The sequence below is a fragment of the Piliocolobus tephrosceles genome, chromosome 5 (assembly GCF_002776525.5).
Source record: "Piliocolobus tephrosceles isolate RC106 chromosome 5, ASM277652v3, whole genome shotgun sequence".
NCBI lineage: Eukaryota > Metazoa > Chordata > Mammalia > Primates > Cercopithecidae > Piliocolobus > Piliocolobus tephrosceles.
In genome coordinates, this window is record NC_045438.1 from 16,908,030 (window position 1) to 16,927,477 (window position 19,448).

Genomic DNA, 19,448 nt, shown 5'->3' on the forward strand with positions numbered 1-19,448 from the left:
GGCAAGTGACCCTTGCAAAGGCCATATACCCAAGTAAGCAATGCCTAAAAATCAGGAAGAGTGACGGCTTTACGCATTACATCTATCGCAGTGCCATACCCTTAAGTCAATATGAACTTTAAAAAAAAAAAAAAAAAGAGTTGGAGTCTCACTCCGTCACGCAGGCTGGAGTGCAGTGGCGCAATCTCAGCTCACAGCAACCTCGCCTCCCATGTTCAAGCAGTTCTCCCGCTTCAGCCTCTCAAGTAGCTGGGTAATACAAACAACTAAAATATGCCTTTACATCTGATCAGCCATGAATATGAAATTATCAATCAGTGTTAAAGTGGGGGAGGTAGGAGTAATGGGGACCTTGCTGGGGAGGTGCTTGTTGGAAAGACTGCTATTAGAGTTAACATGATCCCAGTCTGCCCACTCGGGACTAAAGAGTTTCCCAGGACGTGGGATTTGTGGTGCCAAGACTAGGAAAGTCCCAGTTGGTCAGTCCCCCAGCACGCAGATGTGACTAAAGCACTGGGACTGAGCAAAGATAAAGGTTATCACACACAAAATCAATCATAAGAGCAGGGTAAACCCAACTGACCTTCAACTTTGAGGACACACATTTATTCTAACAGCTCTCAGTAGTAAAGTCAAGTGTCAACAGTGAAATGATCACACAAAAAATAAGGCTTCTTTTCCCCCAAGCAGATTATACATATTAATTAAATGGTAGAGAAGTCAGGCACAGTGGCTCACTCCTGTAATCCCAGCTTAAGGCCAGGAGTTCAAAACCAGCCTGGGCAACGTAGCAAGACTTCATCTCTAAAAGTTAGAAAAATTGTCCAATCAAAGAGGCAGAGAAGAATCTAGTGACACCGCTTCTCTGACAGCAAAAATAACTCATTAAACTATATGTATTTAATATATGTATACATTTTATGTGTGTGGTTTAAATGTGTATTTGTTACATTGCTAAAAACTGATGCATAAGAAACCCCCAATCCAACATTATTGTGTAGTAATGGGATTTTTTTCTTTTTTTTTTTTTTCTTTTTTTTTACCCTGTGTTAATGTAACAAGAATTGAACTTGCAGACTACAAGGGTAATAAAGAAATGGGGAAAATTCACTCTCTGATAACAATTCCTAGGTCTAAAGACTAACAGCCTGACACTGTATCACACCCCAAACCAGCACATTCAACAATCATGAAAGAGGCATTTGGGAATTTCCAGAGGTGGCCACGTGTCCATCTCCATCAGCCTTCCTCTTCTCCAGGCTGCAGTTCACACAGACACGGCCCGCCCACCTTCAGGAGAAACCACAACATTAAGGAAACAATGATCTCTGGTCAGGAGCAGGATTTACACAGCCCTTTCCTGTATGCACGGTCTCAAAAAAGGGGTCAGGGCCCCCAGAAAAAAATGTCTCAGGCCTCCAACAAGGGGGTAGTTGGTACTGACATGCAACAAAGTCAGCTCTGTCTCTCGTCCTCACTCCTATCCCCTCCCTGTGTCCAGAAAGGGGTGATTTGTACAGCATCCCCTCCTCCTGTGAGAAACCTTGTTCACAAGAGGGTCGCAGCTAAAACTGTGAACTCACCAATGAAATGTGAGCGATGAAATGTTTTGAGAGAGAGCATTAAATGAATGTTACACAGGTACTAAAAGAGCCCTAGGAGGATGCGCTGGCTGTGGGCTAGTCTCCCATTCATATGAGAGAAGCGTGCAGTGTAGTCTAGTGTAGTGTAATGTAGTCTAGTCTAGTCTAGTCTAGTGTAGTGTAATGTAGTCTAGTGTAGTCTAGTGTAGTGCAGTGTAGTCTATAGTGTAATGTACTGTAGTCTAGTGTAGTGTAATGTAATCTAGTTAGTCTAGTGTAGTGTAATATAGTACAGTCTAGTGTAGTGTAGTGTAATGTACTCTAGTGTAGTCTAGTGTAATGTAGTGTAGTCTAGTGTAGTGTAATGTAGTGTAGTGTAGTGTAAGGTACTCTAGTGTAGTCTAATGTAATGTAGTGTAGTGGAGGGATCGGGGTGTCATCTCAGGAATCAGACAACCCTGGGCCCTCACTCACATAGAGCACCATGGACAAGCTGCTTCGACCCGCTGCCATTTAGAATGGCTACATGATTGGGCAGCTATAAACACTGAGATGAGATGAGATACTTAAGTGCCCAGTCAATGTGAACTTCTAATAACTGACTCTTAGAGATCTGTATTAAACTTAGAAGTCTCAACCTACAGTCTTCTAGATTTCTACAGGGAAGACTGTGTTTCAAGAAGCTGAGACTGCAATTCCGCCTTTCCCTACTCATACGCTTCACTCTCCTCCATTAATTGTATTATTTCCCTGTCAATTCCTGTCCTTTAGCTAATAAAGAAAAACTTGACAAGCCACTCCACTTCTGGGCCATGATACATTTTATAATACCTAGAACCAGTCTATATGTTCACAGGAGGATCACATCAAATAAAGCAGTTTTTTGTTTTCTTTTGTGTCTCTCTCCCACCCCCACCCTGCCCGGGCAGTATCTGCACTGCACATGAGAAGGAGATGATGGGAGTAGAAATGGCCAAAGAGATGCTTCTCATAAGTATCTGAGTAAAATATCTTGAGACATGTCGAAGTTGAGCAATTTCCCACCAGCCTTGCACTTAGGTTGGCTACAAAGCATACCAGGGGGTCTGCAGTCAGGTCACTGTGGAAACCTAGCTGTTCCCTTCTTTAGAAACAGCCGAGGAAATGGTGAAGCATTGTGCAGAGCCACTGGAGGCTAAGGGAAGAGAGAAAAGGGTCAGTAAGGGAATGGAGGGGGTGCACTGTGGGGTGGCTGAAGGCAGAGGATGAGGAAGGCAGGTCGCTACTTCACATGGTGACAAGGATCATGGAGGAGCCCAGAACTCTTCTGGACTCTACCTTTGGTTCTAGAGCAGATTAAAATGGCAGAGAAGTTGTGTCTGTCTCTTCAGACAAAAAGAGTAGAGAAGGCCGGGTGGCTCACGCCTGTAATTCCAACCCTTTGGGAAGCCAAGGCAGGTGGATCACGAGGTCAAGAGATCAAGACCATCCTGGCCAACATGGTGAAACTCCGTCTCTACTAAAAATACAAAAGTTACCTGGGCGTGATAGCACGCACCTGTAGTCCCAGCTACTCGGGAGGCTGAGACAGGGGAATCGCTTGAACCTGGGAGGCAGAGGTTGCAGTGAGCCGAGATCCTGCCACTGCACTCCAGCCTGGCAACAGAGTAAGACTCTGTCTCAAAAAAAAAAAAAAGAAAGAAAAAGGGTGGAGAAAGGGATAGCTGCTCACACTATTAGTCTTTACTCCAGTTCTAATTCTACATGTATTGTCCTGAATATTTGAGAAAAAAAAATTTTAAATGACCCTAATCAAATTTCATCTGTTACTGATGAAAATTACACTGTAAAATGATACATTAAGTTCAGTATATTTTAAAGATACATTCAAAACATTTATAGAACTAAAAAAAAATGGAATTATGTTCAATGAATCCTCACGTAGCAAATTTAAGCTTTCAAAAAAAAAACTAAGCTTCTTAAACTATTTAAAGCATTGCCTATAATGCTTATGATACAAAATTTAGAAAGTCAAACCTACTCTTTCTGGAATTGAAAAGCCCCTTTCCCCTTCAAAATAGAATCCCTGACAGGCTGCATATGATCGAAATTGTCAGTAAAGAAACACAGGATCGGCCAGGCGCAGTGGCTCACGCCTATAATCCCAGCACTTTGGGAAGCTGAGGTGGTTGGATCACAAGGTCAGGAGTTTGAGACAAGTCTGGCCAATATGGTGAAACCCCATCTCTACCAAGAATAAAAAAATTAGCCAGGCGTGGTGGCGTGCACCTGTAGTCCCAGCTACTCGGGAGGCTGAGGCACGAGAGTCGCTTGAACCTGGGAGGCAGAGGTTGCAGTGAGCCGAGATTGCGCCACTGAACTCCAGCCCTGGGTGACAGAGTGAGATGCTATCTCAAAAAAAAAAAAAACAAAAAGGAAACACAGGATTGACATAAAGGACCAAATCCTTGGAACAAAAGTTTCTCCCTCACGTGGTATCACAGCCACTGCTTTTTCACTGTGATGGTTAACTCTATGAGACAGCTAGGCTGCGCCATGAGGCCCAGTTGTTTGGTCAAACACCAGTCTAGATGGTGCTGTAAAGGTATTTTTTAAATGATATTAACATTTAAACCAGTGGACTCTGAGTAAAGCAGATTACCCTACATAATGTGTCATCCAATCCGCTGCAGGCCTTTGGACCAAACACTGAGATTTTCCCAAGAGGAAGAAATTCTCAAGACTGAAACAGTGAAACACTGGCTGAGGTTCCAGCCTGCTGCTCTGCAGAAACTCACACTCATGGCTGCAGCACAGTCTTAGCCTGTTTCCAGACTTGCCGGCCTCCTCAGCCACGTGAGCCAGTGCCTCATCGTCAGTCAAGCAACCTCTCTCTGTCTCTGTATCTGTGTTTGTGTGCATGTGTGCGTATGCATGTGTGTGTCACTTAATGGAAACATGCGAGAAATATCTTGCTAGTTGGTTTCATTGTTGTGTGACCATCACAGAGTGGACTTACACAAACCTATATGGTCCAGCCTACTACACACATAGTCTTTATGCTATAGCCTACTGCCTCCAGGCTACAAACCTGTACAGCATGGTATTGTGCTGAATACTGTAGACAACTGTAACACAATGGTAAGGATTTGTGTATTTAAACATATCTAAACATAGGAAAGGTACAGTAAAAATAAGGTATTATACTCTTATGTGACCACCATCATATATGTGGGTCCAAAACATCCTTATACTGTGGGTGACTATGTGTGCAGACATGCACACAAAGTGGGGCCATCGGAACATATGTTCTATATAAAAGTTCCTGCTAGAAAGAAGCCCTGTAAAGACAGAAACTTCTTTTGTAATCAATTTAGATGCCAACGGACACTGTCTTGCGCTCTGCCTTTGACAGAGTTTGGAAATCTCATGTTGAATTGTAATCCCCAGTGCTGGAGGTGGGGTCCTGTGGGAGGTGTCTGGACCATGGGAGCAGATCCATCAGGACTTTGTGCTGTCTTCACGATAGTGAGTTCTTGTGAGATCTGGTCATTTAAAAGTGTGCGGCACCTCCCCCGACCCTTACTCATGCTTTTGCAGGTGATGCACCTGCCCCCGCTTCACCTTCCGCCATGACTGTAAACTTCCTGAGGCCTACCCAGAAGCTGAGCAGATGACAGCATCATGCGTCTTATACGGTCTGCAGACCCATGAGCCAATTAAACCTCTTTTGTTTATAAATCACCCAGACTCAGGTGTTTATTTATTTATTTTTTGAGACAGGGTCACGCAGGCTGGAGTGGCATGATCTCAGCTCACTGCAACCTCCACCTCCTGGGTTCAAGCGATTCTCCTGCGTCAGCTTCCCAAGGAGCTGGGATTACAGGCACCTACCACCATGCCCAGCTAATTTTTGTATTTTTAGTAGAGATGGGGTTTCACCATGTCACCCAGGCTAGTCTTGAGCCCACAGCCTCAAGTGATCCGCCTACCTTGGCCTCCCACAGTGTTGGGATTACAGGCGTGAGCTGTTGCACCCAGCCTCAGGTGTTTCTTTTTTTTTTTTTTTTCTGAGACGGAGTCTCGCTCTGCCGCCCAGGCTGGAGTGCAGTGGCCTGATCTCAGCTCACTGCAAGCTCCGCTTCCCGGGTTTACGCCATTCTCCTGCCTCAGCCTCCTGAGTAGCTGGGACTACAGGCGCCCGCCACCTCGCCCAGCTAGTTTTTTGTATTTTTTAGTAGAGATGGGGTCTCACCGTGTTAGCCAGGATGGTCTCGATCTCCTGACCTTGTGATCCACCCGTCTCGGCCTCCCAAAGTGCTGGGATTACAGGCTTGAGCCACCACGCCCGGCCAGGTGTTTCTTTATAGCAATTCAAGAACAGCCTAATATAGCCTTTTAACCTACGACATAGGAATTGATGACAGAGGGAGAGAAAGAGAGAAAGAAAAAAAACAGAGAAACCTAAACATTCTCAAAATGCTATCAAGGGAAGCACATCTAAAACATAAACTTAAAACATAATACAAAATTATTCCTATATTTTAAACTTACTTCAGGAAAGCAGGGCTTGTAGCCTGGACTCTGCAGATTTCAATGCTCACACTTGCTGGGGTCACCAGTGGCCTCTCAGCTGTGGAATCCAGTGGTGGGCTTTCCCTCCCCTCCTCCCTCATGAATGAGTATTCACCCCCTTACCAATACGATCCTTCTAGAAACACACTCTCTTCCTGACCCCAATCATGAATACGTCCCCAGGTTTTTCTAATTTATATTTTTTAACACCTATGAAATACCTGTCTGTTCCCATAACTCCACAGCTAGCCTGGTCTCCTCCTGAGCAGCCTCATGCTTCTCTGGTTGCTCTCCAGACATCTCTATGAGGATTTCCTGCTCCTTCCCTAAACCCAAACTCCACAATGGGAAAGTGAATGTATTACTCTCTCCACAAGACCAAGGCCTCCTCATCAAGCTCTGCTTCTGTCAGTCATTCAATCTGATTCAAAGTCTTGGATCCTCCTTAATGTCCCCTTCTTCCTTGCCACCATAGCAGATCAGGCTTTGAGTTGTACCCATCCACCTCTCACAAGAGTTCCCACAAGAACTGTCCCTCCTCTGGCCCAGGCCTCGTGGCCTCTGGCTGGCTCTCCTGGGCTGGCCCTGGCACTCTCTCCAGCATCTGGTCTCTCTCACTCTCCACCCAAACTATGCACATCAATCTTCCTAAAACACTTCTTGCTTCATGTCATTCCCTGATTCAAAACACTTTTATCTCAGTACATTCTTTATTTTCTAGGTTGATTTGAACATTCAGTTGTCAATCATGCTAGCAATGTTAGGCATTTAAGACTTTAAATTTCAAGAGACAAAATTTTTAATGTAATTGTTCAGCTCTGATTGTCTCTTGCAGCATTTCTCTGGGTTTTTTTTTTTTTTTTTCCTTTCTCCTAAGCCCTCCTAAAACTTAACATTCTAATACAAATTAATTCCAGTTCAAAATTCCAGCCCCTAAGTCACTGACGCTGACTCCCACGTCAGGAGTTTTAAGTTCTAATCTTGTATAAATGAATCACTGCATGCAGCAAACTCTTCATTCATCCATTGGAAAAACTTCACTGAGCAGCGACTCTGTACCAGGCACTGCTGCAGGCCCTGGAAGCACAACAGTGAACAAAGCAAACCAGGTTCTTGCCTTCAACATGCTTACAGACAGGGAGTCAAGAAAGTAATATAATAAATAGCACATGATCGTAAGTGCTTTGAAGAAAAACAAAGGTCAGTGAAATAAAGGTACAGAGCAGGTGACACAGGCAGGAGATGACACTTCACATGAGTTAGTCTGGGGAGACCCGTTGGTAGGGAGATACTCCAGCAGTCCTGAACGCAGGAGGGCCTGAGACTCAGGTATCTGGAGGAAAAGTTTGCTATGCAGAGCATTCAGTTAGTACAAAGGCACCAAGAGGGAGTGTGTTCGGTGAGCTCAAAGTGCAGAGGGAACAATGCACTTGACCCAGTGAGAGACAGAGTGCTGGAGAGATGGCCGAGTGGCAGAGGAAGCCAGCCTTCTTCAGGGCAATGAGGAGGACTCTGGATTTGACCCAATCTGTGAGGAGACCACAGGGTCACAGAAGTGAAACAGCTGACTGGCCCTGCACAAGGCTCAGTCCTGCTGCTGTGTGGAAGGAGACCAGCAAGGAGCAAGGCCAAGGCCGGGAGGCCAAGGAGAGGCTGTCTCACTGGTCCAGGCATGGGCCGTGGGCAGAGTAGTGCAGGTGGCAAAAAGAGTCCACAAGATTTGCTGTCTGGTGCGGTGTGATACTAAGAGTAGAGTCAAGAATGACTTCAAAGACTTGGACCTGAGCAAATGGAAGAATAGTGATATAATTTTCAGAGATAAGGGAAGAAACACACTGAGGGTAGAAGCTTAAGGTTTGGTTTTGAACAAGTCTGAGATAACTGACTGATATGGTTTGGCTGTGTCCCCATCCAAATCTCATCTTGAATTGCAGCGTGGAAGGGACCTGGTGAGAGGTAACTGAATCATGAGGGTGGGTCTTTCCTGTGCTGTTCTCCTGCTAGTGAATAAGTCTCACGGATCTCATGGTTGTATAAGGGGAAGTTTCCCGGCACAAATTCTCTCTTGCTGCCATGTAAGAAGTGCCTTTCGCCTTCCACCATGATTATGAGGCCTCTGCAGCCATGTGGAACTGTGAGTCCAGTAAATCTCTTTTGCTTTATAAATTATGCAGTCTCAGGTATGTCTTTATCAACAGTGTGAAAACGGACTCACACACTAACTTTCCATGGAAACACTGAATACACAGTTTAATATGATTCCTTGAGTTCAGGGGGAAAGTAAAGTTTGCAGATCAGCTTGCAAGTTATCAGTTTATAGACAAGGCTGTGGGACTAAGTGGGTGAAGAGAGAGGCTGAAGGCCTGAGCCTTGCAGTCTCCCAACATTGAGAGACGGAGAGGACAAAGCGGGGCAGCAAAGGAAAAAACTAACCCCAGTAGGGTCCTGGGGATCACAGACACAGTTACCCAGGAAGGAGGGTGCAGCCAGCTTTGTCACATGCTGCTAAGAGGAAATTCTTAGTTCTCTTCCTCCCATAAGAAAGCCTCTTAGATCAGGGAATCACGTTCAGGAAACCATGCAAAAGTCGAAAATGAAAGTTTTCATGAAGGTGTTTATTCCAGATGCTTTCTTTTTTGGATTAGATGTCAAGATTTTCATTCATTGAATGCATTCATTGTCTTATGTTTCCACATTAACACCTCCATTGTAGACACATGCAGATTATTGATGTTAACTCTTAAAGAAAACTTTTAAATAAATCTTGCCAAATATAACCATATAGAAAATGTTCAGAGTTAATAAGTAACAGGAAATAACTATTTAAATAGCAGACTTTCAATAACCTAACAAAGAGAGATAATGTTTGGAATACACAATTTTTTGAAAGGGATAATTATTTCTTCTCAACAGAAATCCCTTCTTCAGTCTTTCATAGCTTACCTAAAATACCATGGCTGAAACTATTAATGGGTTAGGAAAGAAGACTTTCTTACCACTTAGGATTCAGAGAGAAGGTAAAAGGCCCTTTGCAATTTCCTTCCCTGGTGTGGCTCACTTTCATTCCTATCCACAGTGGTGAGAAGGGGAAAAAAAGCGAGGCCCGGACAGCGGGGTCGGGGGCAGGGAGGGCGTTGAAGGAGCCGGGGGTGGGGTGGACAGGGACAGTTAACAAACACAAAGGGTCATTCCAGAGGGTCCTATCTGGAGCATCAGAGACATGCTCAGTAGCCCTTCTGGTCCTTCGGGACCTGCAGATTTACGACACAGGCTTAGTTTAGACGTCTAGAACTTTAGAAGAGAAGCAACACTTCAGATGGTGACCCAGACTTGCCCCTGGAAAAGCCAGAGTTCAGAGGCAGGAGAAAATGATATTCACTGACCTCTGTCACATCTCTAAATCTGTCCTTTCTGACAGGCAGGATTGGAAGTCCAGGTCACTTCCCATCGGTTCGAAAACTACCCAATTGCCTTAAGTGCACAAAGAAGTTCTGTTTGAGGCTTTATTTCAAATGCAAGTTATAGGGATGCTCTACTGTTTTTACACAAAACATTAACTATTTGTTGAAGGTCTCACAATGTAACATAATCTGTATGTAACATACAGGCATGAGCCACCACACGTGGCCCTGGTATTTCCACCAGAAAACCAATGCCTCGTGTATTTTAAACGCATATTCTGTTAATGATATATTTTGTTTTTATTCTATTTCCATTAATACATAATTTTCCCTCAAGTATACTGTTCAACAATCATCGCGCCATATGATTAATTCTTAGAAAGCAAATGGGAACTAAATAAAGATGATGCTAGATGGGCCTAAATATCCAAAAGCTGCCTAGGGCCATCACAGAAACCACAGAAGATGTAATTCCACACTATGACATGGAGCAGGACACAGAGACCAAGCTCTGTGGACGCCCTGCTGCACCCAAGCCACGTGACTTGGGGGAAGAGGGACAAACCGCCTGGGAAGTGGGAGTGTCATCTCCAGCTGCTGACAGAGCGGAGTAATCAAACACCACACACAACACCCAGTTGACAAACAGCAGGGATTTTCATTTCCATTTCCTAGCCAGAGACCTGTCCGTACTTCAAGGTGTTGAATGGTATATCGTTAAGTATCTTTATTTTCCAGCACACCCACTGTTTCTACAACTCTGCAACAGGCAACTGTACCTGTCAGGCAAGACTCTGAACCCAGCAGTCACCTGAATGAAATCTGAGAAGCCTTGTTACCTATCACCAAGTCCAACCCATAAAGCTAAAGCCATTTGCTGGCAAAGTTGCCTCTGTCTTGCATTATAAAGCAATTTATTTATTTATTTATTTTACTGTACTTTATGTTCTAGGGTACATGTGCACAACGTGCAGGTTTGTTACATATGTATACATGTGCCATGTCGGTGTGCTGCACCCATTAACTCGTCATTTACGTTAGGTATATCTCCTAATGCTCTCCCTCCATACACCCCTGACCCCACAACAGGCCCTGGTGTGTGATGTTCCCCTTCCTGTGTCCAAGCGATCTCATTATTCAATTCCCACCTATAAGTGAGAACATGCGGTGGTTGGTTTTCTGTTCTTGCGATAGTTTGCTGAGAATGATGGTTTCCAGCTGTATCCATGTCCCTACAAAGGATATGAACTCAACCTTTTTTATGGCTGCATAGTATTCCATGGTGTATATGTGCCACATTTTCTTAATCCAGTCTGTCACTGATGGACATTTGGGTTGGTTCCAAGTCTTTGCTACTGTGAACAGTGACACAATAAACATACATGTGCATGTGTCTTTATAGCAGCATGGTTTATAATCCTTTGGGTATATACCCAGTAATGGGATGGCTAGGTCAAATGGTATTTCTAGTTTCAGATCCTTGTGGAATCGTCACACTGTCTTCCACAATGGTTGAACTAGTTTACAGTCCCACCAACAGTGTAAAAGTGTTCCTATTTCTCCACATCCTCTCCAGCACCTGTTGTTTCCTGACTTTTTAATAATCGCCATTCTAACTGGTGTGAGATGGCATCTCATTGTGGTTTTGATGTGCATTTCTCTGATGGCAAGTGATGATGAGCATTTCTTCATGTGTCTGTTGGCTGCATAAATGTCTTCTTTTGAGAAGTGTCTGTTCTTATCCTTTGCCCACTTTTTGATGGGGTTGTTTTTTTTCTTGTAAATTTGTCTGAGTTCTTTGTAGGTTCTGGATATTAGCCCTTTGTCAGATGAGTAGATTGCAAAAATTTTCTCCCATTCTGTAGGTTGCCTGTTCACTCTGATGGTAGTTTCTTTGGCTGTGCAGAAGCTCTTTAGCTTAATTACATCCCATTTGTCAATTTTGGCTTTTGTTGTCATTGCTTTTGGTGTTTTAGACATGAAGTCCTTGCCCATGCCTATGTCCTGAATGGTATTGCCTAGGTTTTCTTCTAGGGTTTTTATGGTTTTAGGTCTAACATTTAAGTGTTATAGAGACTCTAAGGGGTAAGGAAGGGATCCAGCTTCAGCTTTTTACTTATGGCTAGCCAGTTTTCCCAGCACCATTGATTAAATAGGGAATCCTTTCCCCATTTCTTGTTTTTGTCAGGTTTGTCAAAGATCAAATGGTTGTAGATGTGTGGTATTGTTTCTGAGGGCTCTATTCTGTTCCATTGGTCTGTATCTCTGTTTTGGTACCAGTATCATGCTGTTTTGGTTACTGCAGCCTTGTAGTATAGTATGAAGTCAGGTACCGTGACGCCTTCAGTTTTGTTCTTTTGGATTAGGATTGTCTTGGCAATGCAGGCTCCTTTTTGGTTCCATATGATCTTTAAAGTAGTTTTTTCCAATTCTGTGAAGAAAGTCATTGGTAGCTTAATAGGGATGGCACTGAATCTATAAATTACCTTGGGCAGTATCACCATTTTCATAATATTGATTCTTCCTATCTATGAGCATGGTATGTTCTTCCATTTCTTTGTGTCCTCCTTTATTTCACTGAGCAGTGGTTTGTAGTTCTCCTTGAAGAGGTCCTTCACATCCTGTGTAAGTTGCATTCCTAGGTATTTTATTCTCTTTGAAGCAATTGTGAATGGGAGTTCACTCATGATTTGGCTCTCTGTTTGTCTGTTATTGGTGTGTAAGAATGTTTGTGATTTTTGCACATTGATTTTGTATCCTGAGACTATGCTTAAGTTGCTCATCAGCTTAAGCAGATTTGGGGCTGAGATGATGGGGTTTTCTAAATATACAATCATGTCATCTGTAAACAGGGACAATTTGACTTCCTCTTTTCCTAATTAAATACCCTTTATTTCATTCTCTTGCCTGATGGCCCTGGCCAGAACTTCACTATGTTGAATAGGAGCGGTGAGAGAGGGCATCCCTGTCTTGTGCCAGTTTTCAAGGGGAATGCTTCCAGTTTTTGCCCATTCAGTATGATATTGGCTGTGGGTTTGTCATAAATAGCTCTTATTATTTTGAGATACGTTCCATCAATACCGAATTTATTGAGAGTTTCTAGCATGAAGGGCTGTTGAATTTGGTCAAAGGCCTTTTCTGCATCTATTGAGATAATCAGGTGGTTTTTGTCTTTGGTTCTGTGTATATGCTGCATTACATTTATTGATCTGCATATACTGAACCAGCCTTGCATCCCAGGGATGAAGCTCATTTGATCATGGTGGATAAGCTTTTTGATGTGCTACTGGATTCAGTTTGCCAGTATTTTATTGAGGATTTTTGCATCGATGTTCATCAGGGATATTGGTCTAAAATTCTTTTTTTGTTGTGTCTCTGCCACGCTTTGGTATCAGGACGCTGTTGGCCTCATAAAATGAGTTAGGGAGGATTCCCTCTTTTTCTATTGATTGGAATAGTTTCAGAAGGAATGGTACCAGCTCCTCCTTGTACCTCTGGTAGAATTCAGCTGTGAATCCATCTGGTCCTGGACTTTTTTTGGTTGGTAGGCTATTAATTATTGCCTCAATTTCAGAGCCTGCTCTTGGTCTATTCAGGGATTCAGTTTCTTCCTGGTTTAGTCTTGGGAGAGTGTAAGTGTCCAGGAATTTATCCATTTCTTCTAGGTTTTCTAGTTGATTTGCGTAGAGGTGTTTATAGTATTCTCTGATGGTAGTTTGTATTTCTGTGGGGTTGGTGGTGATATCCCCTTTATCATTTTTTATTGTGTCTATTTGATTCTTCTCTCTTTTCTTCTTTATTAGTCTTGCTAGTGGTCTATCAATTTTGTTGATCTTTTCAAAAAAACAGCTCCTGGATTCATTGATTTTTTGAAGGGTTTTTTGTGTCTCTATCTCCTTCAGTTCTGCTCTGATCTTAGTTATTTCTTGCCTTCTGCTAGCTTTTGAATGTGTTTGCTCTTGCTTCTCTAATTCTTTTAATTCTGACGCTAGGGTGTCAATTTTAGATCTTTCCAGCTTTCTCTTGTGGGCATTTAGTGCTAAAAATTTCACTCTACACACTGCTTTAAATGTGTCCCAGAGATTCTGGTATGTTGTATCTTTGTTCTCATTGGTTTCAAAGAACATCTTTATTTCTGCCTTCACTTCGTTACGTACCCAGTAGTCATTCAGGAGCAGGTTGTTCAGTTTCCATGCAGTTGAGCCGTTGTGAGTGAGTTTCTTAATCCTGAGTTCTAGTTTGATTGCACTGTGGTCTGAGAGACAGTTTGTTATAATTTCTGTTCTTCTACATTTGCTGAGGAGTGCTTTACTTTCAACTATGTGGTCAACTTTGGAATAAGTGCAATGTGGTGCTAAGAAGAATGTATATTCTGTTTTGAGGTGGAGAGTTCTGTAGATGTCTATTAGATCTGCTTGGTGCAGAGTTGGGTTCAATTCCTGGATATCCTTGTTAACTTTCTGTCTCATTGATCTGTCTAATGTTGACAGTGGGGTGTTAAAGTCTCCCATTATTGTTGTATGGGAGTTTTAGTCTCTTTGTAAGTCTCTAAGGACTTGCTTTATGAATTTGGGTACTCCCATATTGGGTGCATGTATATTTAGGATAGTTAGCTCTTCTTGTTGAATTGATCCCTTTACCACTATGTAATGGCCTTGTCCCTTTTGATCTTTGTTGGTTTAAAGTCTGTTTTATCAGAGACTAAGATTGCAACCCCTGCCTTTTTTTGTTTTCCATTTGCTTCGTAGATCTTCCTCCATCCCTTTATTTTGAGCCTGTGTGTGTCTCTGCACGTGAGATGGGTCTCCTGAATACAGCAAACTGATGGGTCTTGACTCTTTATGCCATTTGCAAGTCTTTATCTTTTAATTGGGGCATTTAACCCATTTACTTTTAAGATTAATATTATGTGTGAACTTGATCCTGTCGTTACAATGTTAGCTGGTTATTTTGCTCATTAGTTGATGCAGTTTCTTCCTAGCATCAACGGTCTTTACATTTTGGCATGTTTTTGCAGTGGCTGGTACCAGCTGTTCCCTTCCATGTTTAGTGCTTCCTTCAGGACCTCTTGTAGGGAAGGCCTGGTGGTGACAATATCTTTCAGCATTTGCTTATCTGTAAAGGATTTTATTTCTCCTTCACTTATGAAACTTAGTTTGGCTGGATATGAAATTCTGGGTTTAAAATGCTTTTCTTTAAGAATGTTGAATATTGGCCCCCACTCTCTTCTGGCTTGTAGAGTTTCTGCTGAGAGACCCATTGTTGGTCCGATGGGCTTCCCTTTGTGTGTAACCTGACCTTTCTCTCTGGCTGCCCTTAACATTTTTTCCTTCATTTCAACTTTGGTGAATCTGACAATTAAGTGTCTTGGAGTTGCTCTTCTCGAGGAGTATCTCAGTGGTGTTCTCTGTATTTCCTGAATTTGAATGTTGGCCTGCCTTGCTAAGTTGGGGAAATTATCCTGGATAATATCCTGCACAGTGTTTTCCAACTTGGTTCCATTCTCCCTGTCACTTTCAGGTACACCAATCAGCCATAGATTTGGTCTTCTCACATAGTCCCATATTTCTTGGAGGCTTTGTTCATTTCTTTTTACTCTTTTTTTCTCTAAACTTCTCTTCTCGCTTCGTTTCATTCATTTGATCTTCAATCACTGATACCATTTCTTCCAGTTGATCGAGTAGGTTACTGAAGCTTGTGCATTTGTCACGTAGTCCTCGTGTCATGGTTTTCAGCTCTATAAAGTCATTTAAGGACTTCTCTACATTGGTTATCCTAGTTAGCCATTCATCAAATCTTTTTCAAGGTTTTTAGCTTCTTTGAGATGGGTTCAAACTTCCTCCTTTAGCTTGGAGAAGTTTGATCATCTGAAGCCTTCTTCTCTCAACTCGTCAGTCATTCTCTGTCCAGCTTTGTTCTGTTGCTGGTGAGGAGCTGCATTCCTTTGGAGGGGGAGAGGTGCTCTGATTTTTAGAATTTTCAGCTTTTTTGTACCGCTTTCTCCCCATCTGTGTGGTTTTATCTACCTTTGGTCTTTGATGATGGTGATGTACAGATGGGGTTTTGATGTGGATGTCCTTTCTGTTTGTTCAGTTTTCCTTCTAACAGTCAGGATCCCCAGCTTCAGGTCTGTTGGAGTTTGTTCAAAGTCCACTCCAGATGCTGTTTGCCTGGGCATCAGCAGCAGAGGTTGCAGAAGAGTGAATATTGCTAAACAGCAAATGTTTCTGCCTGATTCCTCCTCTGGAAGCTTCGTCTCAGAGGGTACCCAGCCATGTGAGGTGTGAGGTGTCAGTCTGCCCCTAGTTGGGGATGTCTCCCAGTTAGACTACTCAGGGGTCAGGGACCCACTTGAGCAGGCAGTCTGTCCATTCTCAGATCTCAGACTCCGTGCTGGGAGAACCACTACTCTCTTCAAAGCTGTCAGACAGGGACATTTAAATCTGCAGAGGTTTCTGCTGCCTTTTGTTTGACCATGCCGTGTCCCCAGAGGAGTCGACAGAGGCAGACCGGCGTCCTTGAGCTGTGGTGGGCTCCTCCCAGTTCCTGCCACCCAGTTCCAGAGGTTTTGTTTACCTACTTAAGCCTCAGCAATGGCGGGCACCCCTCCCCCAGCCTCACTGCCGCCTTGCAGTTAGATCTCAGACTGCTGTGCTAGCAATGAGGGAGGCTCTGTGGGCGAGGGAACCTCCAAGCCAGGGGTGCGGGATATAATCTCCTGGTGTGCCATTTGCTAAGACCCTTGGTAAAGCGCAGTATTAGGGTGGGAGTGACCTGATTTTCCAGGTGTTGTGTGTCACGGTTTCCTTTGGCTAGGAAAGGGAATTCCCTTCCCCCTCATGATTCCCAGGTGAGGTGATGCCTCGCCCTGCTTCGGCTCTCACTCGGTGAGCTGCACTCCCTGTCCTGCACCCACTATCCAACACACCCCAGTGAGATGAACCTGGTACCTCAGTTGGAAATGCAGAAATCACCCATCTTCTGTGTCATTCACGCTGGGAGCTGGGGGCTGGAGCTGTTCCTATTCGGCCGCCTTGGAACTGCCCCCTGAAAGCAATGTATTCTTACTTTACATATAACTGTGATACCTTGGGGCTTACCTGGAATATAAACCAATGCCAGGGTACATAAGTATGACAAAAATGCCTGTGAACTAAAATAATCTTAAATCATCAGAATTTAAGAGATATCATAAACTTAAACCATCAGAAATTAACAGAATAATGCACAGTACCACTCCAGGATCGGCTTGCCTGGGTTTCGAAATTCAGTGTGTGCTCAGGCCAATCTGCTTAATTTCTCTAACATGTATTTTCTTAAATATTCAATGGAGATAATAGTTATTACCACCTTACAGGGATATACTGAGTCTTAAATAAAATAATCCAGGCAAAAGGCTTAGCACAGTGCCTAAAATACAGTGAGTATGCACTAATGTGATAGTTCTTTTCTTTTCTTTCTTTTTTTTCCCCCCCCACAGGTAGTCTTGCTCTGCTGCCCAGGTTAGAGTGCAGTGACATGATCACACAGCTCACTGTAGCCTCAAACTCCTGGTCTCAAGATATCCTCCAGCCTGAACCTCCTAAGTAGCTGAGACTACAGGCACATGCCACCACACCCAGCAAATATTTTTATTTTTTAATATTTTTGTAGAGATAGGGTCTCGATATCCAGGCTCACCTCAAGTGATCCTCTTGCCTCAGCCTCCAAAGTGCTGGGATTACAGGTATGAGCCACCGCACATGGCCCTGTTATTTCCATCAGAAAAAGAATACCTGATATTAACTTGCTCAGATTTGGAAGTCAGAGAGGCACACATAATTCTTAAACAAAATTTTAAAGATTTCAGCCCAAAATGGTTAATTTCTAAAGTGTAGTGCTTCCAGTGAAATTCACCATACACTAATGTAAACCTCCAGATTTATAGATAATTGAGATTTTGCTATAGCATTTTTTCATATAAAAAACAAATTATAATGCCTGAATATTAAAAATGCTGTTTTTTTTTTTTTAATTTAGATATTGAAAAGACTCTTTAATTATCTGAGGGCAACAGATCCATGCATTTAAAAGCTCAGATTTTTGTCACAGTTGTCAGAATCCTTAATATCATGATTTTTACGGTTTTTTTAAATACAAAGATAAATGACTTCACACTATTTCAGGACTTTTGATGTGCGAGTGGGTAGATGGTGTGGGAGGATATAATGACTAACAGTTGAAGAAAAGCTTCTGAAGAGTTCCTAAGTGTTGGAAAAGTTTAGCTGTGCTGTGTGTGAGGAGAAAATCCCTATACAAAGTTCAACAGCAGTGAGCTCAGAGGGATAGGACCACATCAACTAACATTCATTACACATTCTTTGTTCTTAAATAGCCTGGCGGAACAGAATTAGAATTCCAGAAAACTGTGTACCAATCCAAGGTGTGACTTTAACAGTATACAGCTAAGGTTCTATAGAAAACAGTTTCACCTAACCTGCAGCTTTTTAATATCCTCATACTGCATTTATACAGCCAGAAAATAAGCTGCTTGAATGACATTTTCAAATGTAAACTCCTTTGTTTTGTTAATTAGATACAAATTAGTTTATAAGCTGTCCAAGTAGAGAATGAAGGAATATTAAAAATCTTTTTTTTGTTTTTAAACAGGGTCTTACTTTGTCACCCAGGCTGGAGTGCAGGAGTGCAATGGTGCCATTTCAGCTCACTGAAACCCCTGCCTGCCAGCCTCAAGCCATCTTCCCACCCCAGCCTCCCGAGTAGCTAGGATTACAAGTGCACACCACCACACCCAGCTAATTTTTGTATTTTTTGTAGAGACAAGTTTTCACCATATTGCCCAGGCTGGTCTTGAACTCGTGGGCTCAGGTGATTGGCCTGCCTCAGCCTCCCAGTAAGTACTGGTATTACAGGCATGAGCCACCACATGCAGCCTTAAAAACTACTTTAAATTAGCCTAGTTTGAGTTATGAACTTTTGCTTTTTTAATTAAAGAACAGTAGAAAATTTTAATCAGCTGAGGAGTAGCAACTGCTTTCAATTAAAAACAAGAATAAATTGATATATTAAATTATTTTTACTGTACTAGTTTTGTTGTGGTTTCAATTAAACACCATTGTCAACAGAAAAATCTCATTCACAATCAGAAAAAAATCATATGGGGGCCAGGCACAGTGGCTCTCACCTGTAATCCCAGCACTTCGGGAGGCCAAGGCGGGTGAACTGCACTGAGCTCAGGAGTTTAAGACCAGCCCATGTAGTATGATGAAACCCTGTCTCTATAAAAATACAAAAATTAGCTGGGCATGGTAGCATGCGCCTGTAATCCCAGCTACTCAGGAGGTTCAGGCTGGACAATCACTTGAGCCAGGGAAGCAGAGATTGAAGTGAGCCAAGACTGCACCACTGCACTCCAGCCTGGGTAACAGAGACCCTGTCTCAATTTAAACAAACAAACAAAAAAAATTGTATATAGAAACACTTATCATCCACACTTCAAATATTCTGAAAGCTTCATAACTTCAATATTAAAGCAGAGAAGTCAAGCATGGTTATTTTAACATTGATCTGAATGTATTTAAAAACTAATTATGTCAAAAAAAGATTTTAGAAATCCCAAACCATTTAAAAGTAGAGACACTTGACGGATTCACGCAAACTTGTCTTTGGGGTAGATACAAGGATCATCTCAGACTTACTCAGCATGGTTAACTTAGTACCTTTATTCTGACCACCATGGCCTATGCTGGTAGGACACGGCATATTTGGAAAAGAAAAATATTTGTACTGTAAATTCTTGGAGATACATATATTTGACATCCTGTTGTTTAGATATAAATGGGGCAAAAGTGAAGTAAACTCACAAAAAAACCATGATGATGGCAGCCCGGAAAAAGATCGAAGGTCTAAG

General features: G+C 42.7%; 1 protein-coding gene across 8 annotated transcripts in view; it reads right to left on the minus strand.

The window, feature by feature from the left end:
* The window catches only part of PDE10A (phosphodiesterase 10A), a 333,920-nt gene that overhangs the window by 282,840 nt on the left and 31,632 nt on the right, over positions 1-19,448 (minus strand). Inside the window, exon 2 of one of the 8 annotated variants that reach the window (XM_023223602.1) lies at positions 5,221-5,227. The exons of 6 other annotated variants lie outside the window; for them this stretch is intronic. The gene's annotated coding sequence lies outside the window, so the exon portion shown is untranslated. Of the gene's footprint in view, positions 1-3,943; positions 4,593-5,220; positions 5,228-19,448 lie in introns of those variants that run through there. One more of the 8 variants, XM_023223608.1, reaches the window with a different exon arrangement.